At 39.1% G+C, this 20,795-nt stretch overlaps 2 long non-coding RNA genes across 9 annotated transcripts in view; one reads left to right on the forward strand and one right to left on the reverse strand.

Moving 5' to 3' along the window:
* LOC107314795 overlaps positions 1 to 17,691 on the forward strand; it is a 38,265-nt gene extending 20,574 nt beyond the window's left edge. For 2 of the 3 annotated variants that reach the window (XR_004307485.1, XR_004307486.1), the window contains exon 7: positions 17,142 to 17,691. This is a non-coding gene — a long non-coding RNA (uncharacterized LOC107314795). Of the gene's footprint in view, positions 1 to 7,967; positions 9,634 to 17,141 lie in introns of those variants that run through there. The other variant, XR_001555622.2, reaches the window with a different exon arrangement.
* The window catches only part of LOC107314796, a 35,223-nt gene that overhangs the window by 3,957 nt on the left and 10,471 nt on the right, over positions 1 to 20,795 (reverse strand). The window contains exons 3-7 of one of the 6 annotated variants that reach the window (XR_001555625.2): positions 20,117 to 20,152; positions 19,458 to 19,534; positions 15,246 to 15,310; positions 8,186 to 8,266; positions 167 to 8,077 (exon numbers count right to left, since the gene is read on the reverse strand). This is a non-coding gene — a long non-coding RNA (uncharacterized LOC107314796). Of the gene's footprint in view, positions 1 to 166; positions 8,267 to 15,245; positions 15,311 to 19,457; positions 19,535 to 20,116; positions 20,153 to 20,795 lie in introns of all 6 variants that reach the window. The other 5 variants (XR_004307489.1, XR_004307491.1, XR_004307490.1 and 2 more) reach the window with 5 other exon arrangements.

The following is a 20,795-nucleotide window of genomic DNA, read 5'->3' on the forward strand; positions in this document are numbered from 1 at the left end:
ACTTTTCTGAAACAGAGCTGAATGACAGAAAGAAGCAGGTAGGGTGAAAGATTACAGTTAATGCTGATCAAAAGCAAAATGGTAAAAAATCCCACCCCCCCAAACCTTCTCCTTTCCCTTGTTGCTAAACAGAATAATCTGTACACCTCGTAATAGCTGTACTCACTTCTGCAGAATTGATGTGTAGAAGCTCACCTCCTGAAGGCATCAGACAAACACTGATAGAGCAGAATCCAGGTCTGTATTCAGTAAAAGTCCCTTTCCTAGTAAAAACAAAAAGCCTGTCTGGATAAATCATATTAGATATTGCAAGACAAACTACTAAGATCTTGACTAAAATGGCAGAAGAAGAATATTTGCAAAATAGATGGGAATTCTTTTATTGAATTCTTTTATCAGAAGGCAGAGGGGGGAAAAAGTTTCACTGAACTTCTGGACTTCTCCATAGGCTGAGACAACCTTAACGCAGTGATATTTTTCTAAGCATCCTTGAGACCTAGCATTTGAATTCTAGAATTTGGCTCTGATCCTCAGTCAGTGACTGACAGGCTTTTCTTTTCTTTTTGCATGCTTGCATATAAATAGCATTCTCTACTGTGAAGTAGTAGACCTGAGCCAATTGAGCTCGAGTGCCTTAATTTATGGAAGCTAAGAGTACTGCTCATTCCTCTCATACCTTCCAGTATTCTGGGTGAACACTGATAGGCACAGGAAGGCAGAGAGAGTACTCACCTTCATGAGGAGATGCCATCTTGAATACCAGCACACAGAAGAGCTGAAAAGCACTTCACAGCTCATTCAAAAGTTCAGCTGTCACATCCCTGGAGAGTTTTCCTGCTTATTCTATCTCGTCGTTGTTTCTCTCCTTTGTCAGAGTATACAAAATATTTTAAAGCCTCCTTTTTCTTTCACCCTCAGTCTAGCATGTCTTTCCCTACAACTCTTTCTCCCCAGGAAGATGGCAGTAGTTTGCAAAAGCCCTCAAAACACACCTGGGATGCGGGAGATTAAATACACCCTTTGCATGACAAAACAGGGGCAGGAGGGGGCACTTGGTGTCAGTAGAGCCTGCAAAGTGTTTAAGTAAGAGTTCAAATGGGAAAAACAAGAAACAAACCTTCATATTCTTTCAAATTTGCTGAGACTCCTGGATGTATTATCAACCATGAAGACCTCAGAGCAGGAGGTACAGCAGAGGTGGCGTTTGCTATAAAAGTTAAATTGGGCTTCAGAGGACAAATGAAAATGTTAGTGAAAAGTCAAGACAAGGTAGGATATTCTTCACAGGACAGCCTCACTCCAAAGAAAAGTTACGTGAGGAATTCAAAACCATGAGAGCAATGGTTAGAAGGGTACTTGTCCTGCACTCCAGCTGTCCCCACTGTAATGGCAAGGTAGGGAAAAGACAGAGGGAGCCACACAGGCACAGTTAGAAATATAACAACTACCTAGGTCAGAATTCCAGAAAGTTCGCCCAGTAGTTTTCCTTCAGAGCTTATGTAGACGTTGAATTCCTGCACAAAGTCTTGGTCCCATGTTTTACTATTCATCTTGTCTGAAGCACCTCAGCCACTCCGTTTGTGAACAAAAAATTAAATGTAGCATTAACTCTATATCAGAAAAATACTGTGTCTCAGTAGATAGCAAGTATTTTCTGCAGCTCCCTGGCATCTACTTTGACATTATTCATTCAGTGGTTAAATTCAGAGATCATCCTATCTCCAAGACTTAACTCTGAGTATTAACACACAGCCAGAAGACATGAGCATTTAAATGAAAAGCTTATTATAATGGGCGCATGTACGGACACACACAGTGTAAATAATTCTGAGCATTGGACCCCACCACCCTTCCGTCTCCCTTACTTGTGGTTAACTAGCGCTGAAGCGTGACCATCTTGTATCAAAGCTGAAAGCACTGATCGTATGTACTTGGTACTGGCTAAATAATGTCATTTCATTTGCTGGGCCAGTATCAGAGTTACTTATCGCCACAGACTACAGACCAGCACAATTAATCAGCTCTGTAACTTCTATCAAGATTTACAGATATTAATGACAACAGGGACAGGATGGGGGGAAAAGTATTCAAACTACAATATGGAAGCCTCTTAACCAGGCCTTAAATACACCTGTTCTCTCATGAAGGTGTTGAATTTACTGATAAAATGAATCCTTCTACAACTGGCCATAACTCCTAGTTCAACAAACACTGCTCTTGGGTCCATAGTTACATCACAGAAATGACTTTTTCTTTCTAAATTCTGAACAAGTGGGAAGCCTGCTGACGTCTGTCCAAAGCAATTTGCTTACCGGGACTCAGCCTTCTTTGTTCTGTGACACCAGCTGTCCTCCAGTGTCAGAAGGGAGCAGATGGATATTATTCTGAAAAACTGGAAATTTTAAATCAAGAAAAAGCCTGTGCACTTCTCTGTGACTGCTGTACAGTAGCAGTAAAGTTTTCTGTCATAAAAAATAAGATGAATATTGAATGAAATAAGTCAGAAAACACAAAGAAAAGCAGAAACTTTTTGTTCTCTGGTTAAAACCAAGATCATCGTGCATTCAAGTACTTGTAATGTGGGAAAGTAGCAGAACAGACAAGTGCAGATGAGACAACTGTAATATTGGATTAATTCTGTAACTCCAGATGAAGGAAACAATAAAAAGGAGTCAATTATTCTCAATGGAGCAGGAGCCAGGAAAAATTAATGAATACTAGGAAACCATAATTTGTACATTTTGAAGTATTAATAGACATCACAAATTTGTGACACAATTCTATGCCCACTAAATGTTACAAAACTCATTCTGCAGTAAAAACAAAACAAACAAGAACATCTCAACAACCCAGACACGTCCAACCAAACACAAAGACCCCTGTTCTTACAGAATATTCAAAAAAACAACAGAAAAAAAAACCCACAAAAAAAACAACAGCCCAACAACAGCAACACCCAGTAAATTTAATCAACTACTTGTGAAGCATATCAAAATAGTCATTCTGATAATACAGTTAGATCAGATCATCCTGATTGCACTTGATTGGGAAACAAGATGTTACTTAGGCAAGATTAACAGAACTCCATGTTCTTTCAGTTGGAGCTGCTAATAAGGAACAGCTAAATGGATTTTGGCGTGTAGTGTATCGTGCATAGCAGCTCTTTGCAATCTCATTTAGCAGGCATCTGAGCTTATAAACTGGACTTGTTTTATACTGCACACCACAGGTGTTTCAGCAGAAACTGTATCAGGTACTTGAGTGGTTGCTTGTAGCAGAGCAATTACAGGTGAACTCCCATTACTTTAAGAATCAGAAAAAGCAAAGAGAATGAACATGATATGCAAATACTGACAACATCAACGACAAAAGACGTGGAAAAAAATCTAGAAACATTTCCAAACAAACCCACAGCAGGAAAAATATCACTCACTGTGACATTTCTTGATTTCCAAAAAGCTGGAAGTTAAATGGTGGCATCTACTATATGCATTACACTACATAAAGATATGAAATTATTAATCAGAGTGAAAACCTGCACAAATTGAAAACAGTCCACATAGCACTACTGCTAAACACATTTAAACAGAAATTTAAGGCTGAATAAAAAAAATAAAGAGCAAGTTCTTAGAGAATCAGATGAAGAAAGCCTCTGTGTAGAGGCTCTAAAGAACATGAAACAAATGCTATTACGTAAAGCAATACAAAGTGGAGACCAATACTGATCAAGAAATAACATTATTGACTAGTTATTATCAGCTATACCTGATCAAGCTTTTGGTTTATCTATCTCAGTAGAATGTAGCTGAGTGACAGGTATGCCAAATACTTAACGGAAGATAAAATAATTCTGGTCTTAATAACCAGCCATGTTATCCCCATCTCTGATACAAATCTGCAGTCTGTTCCCTAAAATATAGGTTTTTTTTACTCCCTGCAGTATTTCACTGGTTGCCAACTGCTAATGACAGCAATATAAACTTAACATAGAAATCAAAGTATGTAGCCTTCACCCTACTCTCAACTGCATTTTAATTTTCAGTTACAACATTAGAACTTCTTTGAACTAATTTTTTTCTATTTGTTCCTACAACAGATAGTTATAGATGGTCACAGATCAAACTGTCATCAAACACACACAAAGATCATAAAAGACATTTCCCTCTATTATCACAATTGACTGTGCTCCACATCTGCATGGCTCTGAAAACATCATCAGCATCCTCCACACAAATCACATGAAGGCAGTACCTGTAGGTGTTCATCCATTCTGACCAGAACCTTTAAACAAGAAAGAAGAATTTCTCTCTTCTTGGCCATGAAAATGCCCCAAGTAGCATCCAGGACTAGAAAATGCTCTGGCTACACCATTAGCTCTTAGAAGCACAGTATAACAAAGTATTTTCTATGTAATTCACACACCAACAGAAGATCAGATAAGGTTATTTATTTATTTATGGAATCTAGATATTTTTTTCCCCCATTTTTCACGGTTTATGCAATAATCTCAAACATCTGCCTAGTCTCATTAGAATGAACTTTGAATCAAAATTTCCTCGTGCAACCAGTGTATAATGTTTTGGGGGATGGTAAGATGTCTGCATGGGGTCTTTTGCTGTTTGTTGGTGGGTTTTTTAAGGATTAAAATATCAACAAAGTGTAGGAGACATTCTTTCATGTCAGTTAGACTTTGATTTTGAGGACAGACTTCTGAGATCTTCCTGCTATCTGTCCATTCTTATTGCCCCCTAACAAAGTGATAGAGGCCTAACTTTGTAAATAGAAGTGATGGATACTCCTTGCTGTGAACTATTGGACAATTTTGCTGTAATACAAAGTATGAAGTTTTCTTGTTTACCTTCATAGCATAAAAGAGAAAATGCAAATCATCAAGGAGTTGAAGAACTTCATCTGATGAAATTGCAAACCTCTCTTCAAAATCTAAAATCAGCAAAATGAGGAAAGAACAAAGTAAGGAGACAGAGACAGTAACTACCAGACAAATAATAATTTAAATAGAACTGAGATTGCTTGAAGCAAACATGAATACACTGGTCACAACAGGACCATTAGGGCAGATTCATTCATTATTAAAGTTAATGAATGCATGTTCTTTTTAGGAAAACCTGGGAGAAAAGCTCAATGCTGACAATGAAAAATTTGATATGGGAGTGAATGGAACTGAAGGGATAGGAGTACAGTGAAACTGGTTTATGAGCATGAAGACAGCTATAGCTAAGACCCAGCATCTGGCCTAACTATAAGCAGGCCCTTAGTCCCAGGGAAGTACAGTTGGTCCCAGATCTACTTAGCAATTGACTCTCACCTGATTCACAATACCCAGCATGACAGAAGTGCTTAATTTTCTAGTGAGCCATTCACCTCACAGGTGCTTTAGGTGATTGATTCCTGCACAGAGCAGGCACGCAGGCTCTGTCCACCATTTCACCCTGGTGACACATGCTGGAACTTCCAGTTGTGTCATTTGGCAGCATAAAACTCCTGCCTTCAGTGGGAGGAAGAATTAAAATGAAACAGTGAATGAATTAGTGACAAAATAAGTCTCAGGTCACACAGGATTTCCAAAAAGTAGCTTTGCTAAAATTTTTTTTCCTTCTCCTCTCAATACAGATTTTACTGTGAGTGCATAGAGACATACACACGACGCACATGCAGGCAGCGTATATACACAGTGCTCATTTCAGGCCTTCTGGAACATGAAGTTAAGGAAAAGTAAGAACAGAAATTCCAGAAGTCTCAGATTACACAATATCTTGTACTGTCTATGCCTCAGTTTCACCACCAGGAAATTAAAAACCCATAACCTTTTATCAACCTTGCAAAACAGCGAATAAATTCATTAACGATTCCAAGGTGAATAGATTCTATGTGCACACAGACCTCGCTTCAGATGTACCTATCCTTATGTGGTGACTGTTAGGCTTACTGATGTCAGCACAGAAAAAGGCCAACGCTGGCTTTTTCAGAGCAGATACAGCTAAGGGAAGTAAATCTAAATCAACACAGCTACTCACACACTGGAGTGATACTGGTGTACCACTCCAGTGTCACTATTACACAAAAAGTTTATTGAATTCTTTTTAAATCTCCAGTGTATTAATAACAATATGATGTTCTTTGTTTTTAATTCAGTTTGGCTTTTTTTGTTTGCTTTACACAGGAGAAAAACTCAACACTGAGCAGCCAATGGTTTTATCTCAGCCAGCTAAAACACCAGAATTGCTAATCCCCACACCTGCTTTAAAGTTTTAGCAAACAAATGTTTGGTGAAGTTAGATGGAAAGAAAAAACAAAGCAAAAAAGGCCACAAATCCCGTTCAGCTTTAGCTTTTAAGGGTCTAAATCTAGGGCAGTATGCCTTAGTAACAGGTAAAAGCCAAAGAAAAAGTTCCACTTGAACATTCTAAAAAGCAGCAGGAAAGGAAGCCTTATTTTACTTCTAAACTGAGCACATTTCTTTGAGAAACAACAGACATGGAAACTTCAAAGCCTTCCTACTTTATTTTCAGAACACAGCCAAACTTTAAAGTCTCATTCAGAGACAAGAAAGGTACAAAGCAGTATAGGGTGGCAAAACAGGGTTCCCATATGGCTACTGAATTGGCCTGCAATTTGCCAAGGGATGTTTTAAGGCAGTCCCACAGCAGCCATAGCTGCTTTCATCTCCATTTGGAGGAGAAATACATAAAAAGACTCCTTAGCTTATTTGCAAACCCTTTTGCTTTTCTTCATTTTAATACACTTACATATTGCCCCAACTCCTTGGATCAGCATTCCTAAATCTAGACAAGATGTTGTGGTGTGCCCTGGTAGCCCCAACCAGCTGCTCAAAGCTATGTCCTCTGCCAGCTTCTTGTGCCTTCCTAGATACTCACTGGGGAGAGGGGGCTGAGTGAGAAAGTCTTGGCACTGTTAAAGCATTGGTCAGCACTAACTAAAGCACTGGTGTGTGATCAATACTGTTTTGGTCAAAAATCCAAAACAAAGCACCATATTGACTGCTATGAAGAAAAATAGCCCAATACAGATGTCTTGTACCACCACCTCTCTTAAGGAAGTAGAAAATGCGGAAACTTCAGCATAGTTTCTGCTAGGAGTCATATAGTCAGGTATGAAAGAAAATTTGCTAGGAAAACAGCATGCTAGAAATTGATCATGTATGGACTCCTGTAGAATGTAAGCTCAAGGGAAGGTGAAGATCTTTTTAACTTATTGCATTTTAATTCACCCTAATATAAACAAGGTTGCTTACAAGAAAAGCTCAAGGAAATAGACACCAAACAAGATAGGTTCTCCTATTGATTATTCTCAACAGCGATGACTCTTGAGCATCATGGAGAAAAACTATGTTATAACAAGGCACATGGAGGCAAATGCATGCTGGGCAGCAGATGCAGAACAGAATAGGCCAGAAGACATGAAAGAATGGAAAAAAACAACAAATAGAAATCAATCATTCCAGTTCCCTTTCTGCAGTCCCTATTTTTCTTTAATTCTAACAGTCTCCTGCTTGATCTAATTGAAATTTCAAACTTGCAAAGACAACTGAATGCTACATCCAACAGGTTTTAGTGTTCATCACTATCAGTGTCATAAAACAACTCTGATACTTTGCAGGGCTGTAGTACCTCCAGGTACAAATATCTGCATATGTCAAACCGTAAAGGTGTTGTGCCAGCACTCAAGTGTGTATTACTACAAGCTAAAGTAAGATTTACAAAGTTATGAGTTGCGGCACATCTGACAGCTAATAGACTAAATACTGTTTAAATATTCATTATACAAAGGTAAACCAAGCAAGCTGTCATTACAATAATATCAGAATACATAAGACATTTTCCATCTCTGTGTGGAAAAGTATAGCAGATCCTCACAAACATCTGCGCAAGTATCATCAAAGACCATATATACAAATTTCTTAATGACACTATAAACTCTCTTTTCAGCTTTCTGAATGGCAGGGACTGGATGCTGCTGGTACATACCTGGCTGGCTGCATGACAGTCTGAGGCCGTAGTAAGATTTGTTCCTCAGAATTGGGGAGGTCTACACACATCTGTCCCAAGCAAATACATTTTCTCAGTGAGGCTTTCTCAGAAGCTCTTGAGGGAACATAGTCAAGATCTGGAAATTCAACAGAGGCTTTTTCCACCCCTTCACACACCTGGCAGGAAGATTCCATTTGGGCACTTCACCCACTTTGCCATGGATCTTCAAGATCCAAAGAAGAAGGTTCTTGAAAAATCTGAAATACAATCAGGGTCTGAATTATAAAACCCTCTGAGTAAAGATCTGGAAACATCTGCAAACTGCCACACATCTCTGTAGCACTGTTGGAATGGTAAGAAAACCAGTGCTCGGAGGAGGAAAATATAAGCTCTCTCTTTAAAGCAGATGATCTTCTGCTCTCAACAAGGTAAGATAAGGATACAGGTTTTAAAAAACAGAAGAACAAACAAACGCCTAGTAAATGTCACTGCGATATTTACTGAAGAGTTGTGTAAATATTATTTATCATGCCAAATGCACTTCCAAAGCAGATGCCTTCTATGATCTGGTTACTCAGCCACATCAAAAGAAAATAGTTACAGTTTCAGCCTTCCAGGCAGCATTACCATTTACAGGTCTCCATAAGGCCAGTTCATCCCAACACCAGAAGAGTGACTCAGCTTGTTTATGATGCCCTTCAGCCTTAATTCGGCTACACAGACACATTTGTCCATGACAAGGTTAGGAACTAGCCCTTGCATGAGATGTCCCAACCTACAGTTTTGGGCACAGACCTTTTTAAATTGTTTGTTACCCCAGGATCTCATATCAGAGCCACTCAGGTTCACTCAGGCTCTGATTGCCATCTCTGCCACTCAGGCAGTTCTCAGAGAGTTCAGATTTTGGTTCAAGCCCCAGAAGTTTTGGTATCCAATGTAGAAGCTTGCCAACACAACCTGAAACTTCAAAGAAATGTAATTTACCTGATAAAGATAAGCCAGACAACCACCAGATTCATTTCAATGCAAGTGATACTTGTAGTCAAAATCCCATATTTATATGTACTATGTATTCTATTTGTATGTTCAGAGCTTAGGACTAAAAATGTCAGGCAGTGTAGCTCTTAGGACAGGGATTTGTGCAACTGGTATATTTTTTTACAGGGCCCTGAAAGATGCTGGGGAAAAACACTTCTCAGCAGAAAATCCTATTACTTCAGGGAAATCTTCCGGGGAAACACTTGGAAAGGTACACAGATCTACAACTTTCCTTCAGTAAAGCCTAAACAATATATGACAATCTGTGCCAAGCTGATGCTATATGAAAGCGCTTCAATATTTTTCTTTTCAAGTAGATTCAGCTATCAAGTTTTAAACAAGTTGAGCATTAATCTACATTTGTTTGAACACATTGCCTCAGTGACAGATGACCTTAGCTGTCAGAGTCCTGTTTCTCCTTTGCTGCACAGACATTATGTACAGTAGCTCTTATTCCCCTTCCCTCCTGAGCAAGGGAAAGTTAGAAGGGAGATTCCATGGCACCTTCTGAGAACAGAGCTCTAACTACTGAGTACCAAACCCTCCATATTTTAAGTCCACAATTTAAGTTAAAAAAAAAAAAAAAGTTTTTAAAACTTCATAAATTGTTTTTAAATTATTTTTAATTTTACTGCTCCCAGGAAAGCAAGTCCACTTTAAACTAGTTTTATTTTAAAACAACAACGTTACAGGACCTCACTCGCCAGAACACATTATTGTCACTTACGCCATTAATACAGCTTGTAAAGTCTGCTTTCTTCGCTGAAATCTGGTTACCATCTATGTAAACTGAACCAGATTATCCTTGAAATGAAGATCAGACATCACCATCAATAACAGGAAGAAGCTCATTTGTACACAACTTACTAAGGAACTTCAAGACATGTTTCATTCTTGAGATTCTGAATCAAACTGCACACCGCTCAATAATCCTTTAATCTGAATAGAAGTCCTCATGGCTGGTGTCAGCGTGAAGGCAGGCACCGTTATATCTCTAGAGAGCATGAGTGCACAAGAAAGTTGTTGTTTTGTTGTCTTCACCACAGCAACAGAACTGCTTTGATCTACAATTTTGAGAGACAGTGGAGAAGCTGTCAGGCCTTGTCTGTTCTCCTTCCTGAGGGTGACCTCTGTGACTTACTGCCAAAGATCAGAGGGGTTTTTTTTGTCTGTTCTCCCTCTGCTCTCAACAATAGCAACCCCTGCACTGTACAACAAAGTCCCAATGCAGCAAAGCATAGCATTATTTCATTAACTGTATGCAACATGGGTTCCAAAGATTCTTTCAGTCTTTGGATCCATTCAAGCTTTTTATTAGTTACTTTACAGGTGCATCCTCTTTATCTTGATATTATTCCCTTTAGCTTTCTCTAGTCTGTTAGCTTAAGACTGCAGTTTCCAAAACATATATTATATTCTGGCTCCAGATGCTTGACTCCTCTGTTTGGAGTCCAAAACTACACAGCTGTGTAAGCCTTACATATCAGGCTTCTCACTCACACCAGGACAGAGCTGCTGTTGCTGTTGTGGAGGGCAAATGGAAAGAAGAAGGGAATTAATGTTATTTTTACAGGGAGTTCAGCAGAGTCCTGTTTTTTAAGCTTGCTGATGTTTCTTTTTGTTGTTGTTCTTGTTTTCTTGTTTGGCTTTTGTGGGTTTGGGGTTTCTTTTGTTTTGTTTGTTTGTTTTTTGTGGTGGTGGGGTTTCAGATATGCAGAGGTATTAAGTATCAATTAGCAGAGAACAGACTGTTAATACAGACTGTTAGGCTGGATGCACTTTTTAGCCTGCAACTGCAACTATGAGGCAGCTGAAGAACTCAGTGGGAGCAAGGCTAAAATATGACTTTGTCTTTTGGACATAAATGACAAGATAAAAGCATTTGGAGGATGTTTAAAGCAGCTGCAGAAATCCTGTAGATCTGCTGCTAGCTGCTTTCACAAAACTCCGATCTGAATACTTTTGCTAGGGCTGAACACATTCCCCTTAGCTCGCCACAGGCTAAGATCAGCTAGAACAAAAGCAGGTTGAGTAGAGATACAAATACACAACCAGGCATAAAGATTTGTAACAAGAAGCTTTACTAAAGAAAGATCATCTTTTAGAAAGTTTCTCTTCACTCAACAGGTTAAGAAAATACCAGAACAGTCCAGTTCATTCATGCTTTCAGAGAGCAGATAAAATGAAAGCATTATATCTTTTTATCAAAGTAATCCAGACATGGTAGCAATGCTGATACTCCTCACTGCACTGTTTCCAAAGTGGATCAACTATGAATACAATAAAGTCATCCAGAACTAAGCAATTCCCCACAGGAACTTTCAGGTAGGATCAGGTATATCAGCTGTGGGTAACCAAATGTGGTCTGAAGCAGCGGATTCCCAGCAGCAGATAAGAGAAGAATACCAGTATTTGTCACAAAGTAAAATTATTATTTGTCTTACAAGATGCCTACCTTCAGTACCAGGGATACCTTGAAGCTCTTCCTGAACTTCACTGACTTAATTAGTTAACAATGAATCATTAAGAATTATGATAAATGGTTTCTGTTCAGTCACAGCAATGACAATAACCAAAGATGGAGAAGAGATAATTAAACAAAGAAGAAAAATGTTCCATTTACCTAGCAAGATGAAGGTAATGGTCTGCTAATGAGGTAATGGCCTTAATTGTGCCAGGGGAAATTCAGGTTAGATATTAGGAAATAAGTTCTTCTAAGAAATGGTAATGCATTAGAACAGGTTGTCCATGGTGGGGATGAGTCACCATCCCCGGAAGTGTTCAAGAAACACGTGGATGTGGCACTGAGGGACGTGGTCAGTGGGCATGGTGGGGATGGACTGATGTTTGGACTCAATGGTCTTAGTGCTCTTTGCCAGCCCTGGTGATTCTATGACTCTAAGTGTTCCACTGGTAAGAATTCAGCACTACTGCGCACAGGTCTGATCTGGATGAAATTTTCAGCCTTTCACTATAACTTTCATGTTTCTGGATGTCAGAAACATTGCTGAGAAGTCTTACACATCTATCAGAGAAAATGTTAACCTTTATATTATCTGAATCCAGTTACGCTTGAAATCTGAGAAAGCCCACAAATGAGGCAGAAAGACAACTTTTAAACTACCCTTCATATTTCCCTATAACCATTTTCAAAACTGAAATCTTATTCCTCTTGACACTGATCATGACACAATAATAAAGCAATATCTTTCTCTAGCAGATTATTGCTCTCTCGCTAATGAGTCTGACAGCAGCAAGGCTTCAACAGTGCCTGACCACGTTCAAAAACTATCCAGAACCTTGAACTAATAATCAACTGTTTCACTTAATGAGGCATAATACAAATTAGACACTGCAACTTTCAGAAAACGTTTTATGGAAGCCCTTTTCCTCTGCCACCTCTCAGTATATAATCACTTAGGAGTAGACACCAGAAGGTTTTACCACAGAATAAAGTATTACAAGAATTCTTGTAAATTCTTGATGAAGAGTTGAGAACCAGAGCATATCTCCTGCTTGGCCTGTCAACACATACCCCGAAACCTATGTAGGAAGCAGCTGACAGAAGGCACTGCTTTGTACATGAAAGATTTATTAAAATTACTGAGCCTCCTAGTCAAACATTGCTTTCTATCACAGTAAAATGCTTTTGAAAACATGGGAAGCAGATACTGGGTATATCTTACATGTTTACACTGACCATCTAGTACTTTAAATTTATTTTCTACTAAACGAACTCTACCAAAAAATATTAGGTGTTTTGAAAACAGCTGAAATGTCAAATTTCCCCTCACATTGATTTCAGTGCTGATAAGGATGTAGTCATCTTACATGAAAGATATGAAGAGAATAAAGCCAACGTACACACAGACCCCTATGGTGCAAGACATGAGGATGGCAATTCACTAAGCAAGCTATTTTTCTTGAACACTGAAGCGGATTCCCATGGAAATCACTGGCTGGCAGAATTCATGTCATCATGCCCAGTTTCTGATCTCCCTTATTCAGAAAAGACATCGAGGCTTTCTCTGGGAGAAAAAAAAAAAAAAAAAAAAAAAAGATATTATCCAGATTGAAAATGATATTATCCTGAACCTTTGCAAAGATACTTAACTACATACAACTTTATTATAGGTAAGGTTGAGTCTAGCTAATATCTGAGCCTTCCTGTTGCCTGTAATCACTGAATTCCAACTACTTGGCTTGAAACATTTTTCCCCCTCTCAAATGAAATGATTTGGGAAAGCTACAACCTCATTGTTTCATCCATTTCTGAAAACAGAACAGACAATTGAAAAATGCTGCTTTGTACTTGTTAAAATCCAAGGTGAGATAGGAGTGCAAATTCCTGCTTCTCTCTATCACACTGGAAACAGCCAGCAAGATGTGAAGCTGTATTTTTGTTGCACTGAGCGCCACTGATAAAGCCTCATCTGAAATATCACCAGCAGTCTGGGGAAGGTACTTCAGGAGTGATAAAATCGAGCCCAAGAATATCCAGTTGAGAGAAATGAAAATGAGAGTTAAAACGCAGCACTTGCAAAAAAGCAGACTGGACAGATAAGCACCATAGAGCCCTAAAAGACTGAGGGAAGAGAATTCTCTATGTCCAAGATAGCCTTTTTTATTGTTATCAAAAATATGCTCTCAATGTTAGCTTAACCCTGTTTGTCTTGTCCTATCCATTACTGCAAGAAGAGTGAATCAGGTACAATACTTCACTTTCAAAAACAAACAAACAAAACAAAAACAAAACAAAACAAAAACAACAAAAAAACCCACCCAGATAAGCACTGTAATAAATTGCTTATGCTGATTGAAGGATCTGGAGAACAAAATAGACAAGCATCTCCACGGCTGATAAAGGCTGAGTCAGTGCTACCACACGGCATAATACAGAACAGATATTCTCTCATCTTCCTCCAACTCTATGATTATTTATCTGCACATTGTTCTCTTAGATTCTAGATGCATCTCCATGTAGTTTGTACTTTTGCAAGTCAGACCCTGGGTTTCATGATTTTCTAGATACCTAAAATGCACACAGAACAACTAATCATGTCTGAAAAGCACGTTCTAACTGAAAGGCTTTGTATGACATGGAGATCGCAGCTGGACATCCCAGTAGTTGCCTGGAACAGTTTCTAAACAACCTTATTGCTATGTACACTCTGCTTGCTTGCTATAGCAACAAACATTTATTATATTCCCAGTCCATCCCTATATTAGATACCTGTTGTTCATAGGCTAATGCAATACTCCACAGGGGAGCAACGCCACAATAAATGCATTTATGGATTACACTGAACAGAATACACACTTATAGGTCAAGTAAGGTTGCAGAGCCACTCTTCATATGGAAATATCTGACAAGGTTTTGGCCACATGACCTCAACAGCACTCTTTGACCACACTGTTGCTGCGTATTTGCAATACAGTATGTTGTTACCATGCAGCAAGCTCACTGTTTCTACCTGCAAATTATTAATTTCAGTTGAAAAAGACAGAAATTCATCTGCCTCCTGACTGTGGGATTATTTACCTGGAAGGTAATCTGGCCTCTCTTGTGGCCTGTCTTTACTGCAAAGCACAGGTGATACCCAGAAAATCATTTTAGCAGCTCTCAGTAGTTTGTAGGATTCTGCAAGATTATGTACAGTACTTCCCATCTGAGTAAACTTACTGATTTCTCCCCCTTCTCCATAGAGGGATTTGAAAGCGCAACTTTCTAAGAGTGCTACAGCTAAGCTTCCCCGCTATTGTGGATGCTGTTTACTTAAGAGAGATTAAATGTCTGCCTCAGAAACCAGATGCAAAGCAGAACAACTATGTGCATATCAACGACTCACAAAGAAGAGCTGGGGCTACAGATTTTCCTGACAAGTAAGCGATGCATCTCAGCATCTGTTTATGTAGGACTTCACAAAGCCTTGCAGACAGAAGGAGGAAGCAGGGGAGAAAAACACAAAATGAAGGAATATTCAAGGAGAGAGAAATGACGCATGAAGGGAGGACACCAACAATCAGTTAATTATGGTGGAGAGCCGCAGAAATAGTTGGGTAGAACTAAAAATAGGCCAAGGGTTAAACAGAAACCAGTTTCCAGTGATATCCTCATAAAAGCAAAGACAAAAAAGCACACAAGCTCAAGATATGCTATTGCCCCTGAGGCAGCATTACAGAGTCACTATACCATACCTTGCCAAAAAAGGGCTCTAGTACAATTTTCCATGATAGATTCCACTTAAACGGGCATCTTAAAGCTGTAAAATATAGGAAATAATACATTTAGTTCTCTATTTTACTGCTCCCACTGGACAAAGCAAGCTATAACTGCAAGTCCTTAGCACTGTAGCATTTATTTTTAATCAAGTATTTGAGTTACTATTTGCAATTTATTAAGAGCAAGAATGAGTAGTTTCTAATGGAGGGAGCAGCCACTCTGCTTGTCTTGCAGTCTACAGCACACAGACCATATTGCCACACATGGCAGCAATTCTCTCTGGTTACAACAAAGCTGAGAGCAGATGCCACCAGCTACAGCGCAATTACATAGTTTCAGCAGCACCGATGAACATAAACTACAGAACATGGAGATTAATTATCACCTAATGGTAACCATACAGGACTTCCAGTTCCAAATATTTCAGAATCCAACCACCTGAGCAACCTAAGGTTTCCAACACTTGACACGAGCATTAAGATTCTAAGTATCAGGCTTCCATCTAGCGTAGATTTGTTAATATTATGCTGTCTAGATAGAAATGAACACAAGCTAACTGAGAAAGCAAAAACGAGCACATTGCTGATTCCACCGTGGGAGCACACAAACTTGTACTTGTTTTGTTCCTGTGGGGGGCTACACAAGGAAGAGCACTTGAGAAGACAGCTGCATATGATTACAGGATAAGGTAAAAGAAAAGGGTACCCACAGTCTTATTATCCCAGTGATATTTTCTGAACGCATTAAATTGAACTTACTGCAGGTTTTGTCCACAAAATTCAGTGGAACCTCACAGGAACACAACTAAAACTTCTGTTCATTCCAAACAAGCGAACATAAAGCCAAACCAACCAACCAACCACAAAGCTCACAAAGCATAACATCGCAACAGTTCATGCATTGCTTTGATGATACATAATCCCCAGCTCCTCAGACTGCATTCACTCATTTGTCCCATTAAGTTTACAGTAAGCAATTTGAAAAGATGATCTGAACTGACAGCAACTACATTGCATAAATTGATGATGCTGTACTTCAGAGCACAACATTTACGCATCTGAAAAGCATATGCAGAAGACAGAGGCTCCTTTAGCTCAACACTCAGTAGCTATATGAATGCCCAGTGGCAGTTTTGTTCTATTTACTGTACTAATAAATACAAACTCTGGGACAGAATGATGACCTGTGGACGTGGTAAAGAAACTGCTGCTTTTGTAAATCAGTTGGCCCTGTTTAACCATTGAGGCAGTACTGAATGGCTGAAGGATATACTCATATTGACTCTTGCATACTGCTGAATTATCCACATGCCCTCACTGTCCATCATTTTGCTAGAAGTATCTGCAAGGCCATACTACTAACAATCATCACCATCATTCTACTCATAGGCACAGCTCCCTTCACCACATGATGTCATACTTAAATACAACCAACTTTACCACACTGGCTTTGCTTCTGTCTGAAATATTCACATATCGAGGCACCCATTAGGGAAAAAAAAAAAAAACAAAAAAACAAAAAAACCAGAATCCTTTCACTTCTGGATACTTCTAGTGGTAACAGTGGAATATAGTTGGTCCTGGTGCAATAGTTTATATTTGATAGCATGTGTTAGATTTAAATAAATAAATCAGAATCTACGGAGTGCATCATTTAAGTTTCAAAATAGTACAGATGAGTGTAAAAATGGAGCTGATTCTGCACATATTTTTATGTCAGTGATTCTTATTATTTTTTGTTTTTATTATAAATTGTGAAACTAGAATGTAACACGAACATCAGGGAAAACACTGCAAGAATCACATTCAGTGGTAGAAATACCTTCTAAGAGCTGTACAGAAATTATCATCTCTTGTTCTCTTTCATAACAGGCTAGATAAGCTGCAGAGAAGCCATTATAGGAGGGCAGAGGAATCCTGTAACAGGCCGTGAGAGTGGGCTGATGTGATCTAGCCATACCAATCTTTTCTATTGTTCACAGAAGCGGTACACTGATGATCCCATAAAGGCAAGGTTACTGAGGTAAGTGTATTTTTGGCACTGCAATTAACGCATAGATAGCTTTGATATTTCTTCTCATTTAAGTACAAGTTTTTGACAGGCTGCAGCATTTGGCAAATGAACCCTTCTTGATCAGAAGGTAATTTATTGCATGCTGGAGTTCAGTAGCTGTGATCACTGAAAACGACAGCTGACACTACAATTTGGGGAAATAACAGAAACAGCACCATGTTTAAAATTATGGATGAAAATGACATTCTGAAGTAAACATTTGCAAGCAGGTTTTTGTTGTTTGACTTTAATAAGTGTACAAATGCCAATGCCTGATCCCAACTGAGGGTCCAACACACACCCTCAACAACCACAATGCAGAGATGGAGAACCTCCTAATCCCACAGGCAGCTCACTACTCAGGTAGACTGAGTTTTTAAGATGTTAAGTAAGAATTCTTCTGCTGAGTCAGGCTTACATCTACAGTGCAACCCAGCACAGATTTTAATTAGCTCATTTGGGCAGTGCTAGCAACACACATGTGACAGCATGGACTGCAAAGGTAATGCAAGAAACTGAATAAACCCTTAGCAAACTAGCCCAGGACAGCTGCAACTGATTTAACACCAGCTTTGCAGCATAAACACATTTGCAGAAGCCTGGCTTTGGAGATGCACTCACTAACTCAAAGCCTCAGCCTAGATTGACTTTCAGCTGCCACATAAAATAGAAGAAGCCACCAGTGAGTAAGAGATACTTCATAGCTTTAAAAAAAAAGCATCAACAGATGCTTGTGGAAATAACTTGCTAGAATACCGCTGAGTTGCTTCCCACACACACACCCCATCTGGTATTGAGGGTATCCCCACATCTAACACAACTGACTTCAGAGGCCCAGTTAGCACTATGCAAGTGAAAACCATTGTGTTGCTATTAAACGCACAGAAGTAGCTGATTCAAGCTTATCTGCTGTGAGGAAAAAATAAACTTGCATAAATTTTTCTACTGAGCTTTACACCTCCCAGACACACAAAAGCTTTGAAGACAGAAACCCTTATAAAAGCAACCAGAAGACAGTAGACTTTTCTAACTATGGTTTTCAAATAACACAACTAACCGGTGCTGTGGCCTCACAATAAATTTACCAGGAGACAAAAATGCACCTCCTACTGACCATTGCTAAATCTTTAAACAAATATCTTTGTAATTTTCTCCAGCTATCTTGAAAGAAACTCCCTCATTTTTTCTATAGCACTAACAAAAACATGTATAACCAAAGGCAAAACGTGTTCAACAAGACCAACGCAATAACAGTGCAGGAGACAGACAAACCCAGAGCATGGTCCAGAAGCTATTAGTCAGCCTGAAGGTTTGGCATAAACAATCCTGTTTTATATGGACAGCCTAGAATTTAATAAAAGCAAAGCAAGTAGCATTTTTATTTAAAATTTAACTTTCTGAATATCTACACAAAAAACAGACACAAAAGAACACTTGAGAACTTCTTCCCACTTGCCCCTATTAAGACGAGAATGAAAAAAACAGTGAAATGACTGAGAACTAAAAAAACCTAGAGCATGACATTACCAAAAATGTCTGTACACACTGGAGCACTTTGCAGAGAGGACTCCCACTGCTATTACACAGTTGATGGCAGACACAATCAATAGATAGGTCTCTAAAAAGCTGGATGTCTGTTGGATCTAGCTTACAAGTCAAAAGAACAAGGGCTTTTCTTTAGCTCCTATGAAATTAGCCCAGGCCTTTACTATAAACAAAAATGTCTTGAGTATTCTTAGCAATTTAACTAGCACTAGAGAGGAAAATAAAGCCAGGTTGCTCTTGCTACCAGAGTGTGAAGGGCAAAACTGGAATGAAGAGCTATGGTAAATATTCAAGAGGAGCAAATACAAAATTCTTATCATCTTGTCTTATTCATCCAACCATTCCTATCATACTACACATCCTGACACGTCTCAGTAGCAGCTTCTGTCACTGTCACCACTTGTAGCACCAACTTAAAGCCAAGTAGGCAGCCACACTCAATTTTGCCTGTGTCTGAAGTTAGTGTTGGGTATAGGCAGAAGGAAAAGCACTGACAGAACTACTATATTAATGAAATAAATTAAGGAAAGGGGGCAGGAGAAGAAGAAAGAACAGCAAGTAGAAAGCAGTCATGAAACTCTGAGCCTTACCTTTTGGAATAATTAAGCAGTAAATTTGTTGTTCACTCTCAGGCTCCAATAAATTGGTATCAAAGTTCCAGCTGAGCCTAAAGAGAAGCAAGAATTCTGATTCTCTTATGACTTCCTATATGCACTTCCTATCAAATATAAACCGTCCCTTCTCTGGAACAGGTTGCCTAGAGAAACTGTGGATTCCCCATCACTGGAGGCACTCAAAGCCAGGATGAATGGGGCCCTGGGCAGCCTCATCTGGTTTGGGGCAGCTCTGCCCATGACAGGGGCTTGGAACTAGGTCATTTTTAAGGTCCCTTACAACCCAAACCATTCTGTGATTCTACATCAAGGTCAGATACAGCTGTCTTAAAAGACAATCCTAAGAATTCAAGATCAGAACAATGCAACACAACCTAGGAAATGCCCATTCACAAGAAGTCACGCGGCAGCCCTGTCAGAAATAAAATTTCAGTGATTGCATGCCTTCCCGTAACTCCAAGCAGTCACCAGGCAGACATTTAAAACAAGCTTACGCACCATAGCAGCTGTGCACAACAGCCACAACACATTAGGAAATTTTTAGTGTTTAAAAGAGAGACAAGAATTCAGAAATAGCACTCCTTCCACTTCAGTACATTAATATGCAGTTGTCTCAGGAGAGACAGAGTACCTACCTCAAGGCACTCACTGGATCAAGAGAAAGTAGCTATCTGAAAAACATAAAAATAGAAAAGAAGCATCTTACCTCAAATACTGCCCAGCACTTGGCAAAGTTACAGCTGCTACGTGATCAGCTTGGCACAGATTAACAGTCCTTTCAAAGTGTTAAATTTAGCATGCTAGCATCACTCATGCTTATCCATTACTTAAAATGAAAGCAGAGAAACACAAATGAGCTCAACATGAGAAGCACATTAGGCAACATGAGATCCATGTGAGAAAGAAGGTAGGCTCTTGTTTCATGGATAGTTGGTCACCTGCTTGGAGAACAGGTTTTATTCCTTATACCTGTGGCCTGAGTGTACTGCTCAGCACACCCCTACCTATAACAGCCAAGCAAGGTAGCTTGGGTCTGTGAGATGGCTGTAGTCACAGGACGTGTGCTATGTTAGTCAGGTTTGAGTTTTTGGTGGTTGTTGAGTGTTTTTTTTTCCTTCCATTTTTTGATCTTGTTCTGAGAGTATTTCCAGCTTTGTCTTTCCAGGGCCCATATAGGACTATCATGCAATTAAAAAAATTATTGCTTCTGTTTTATATATTTTCTTCAATAGCTTTCTTTTACATTATGCTGTTCTACTTTCTAACTCACATTTCTAAGCAGGGCATGAGATGTTTCCTACTTACGTTAAGTAA

This window comes from Coturnix japonica, chromosome 5 (genome assembly GCF_001577835.2).
Source record: "Coturnix japonica isolate 7356 chromosome 5, Coturnix japonica 2.1, whole genome shotgun sequence".
NCBI lineage: Eukaryota > Metazoa > Chordata > Aves > Galliformes > Phasianidae > Coturnix > Coturnix japonica.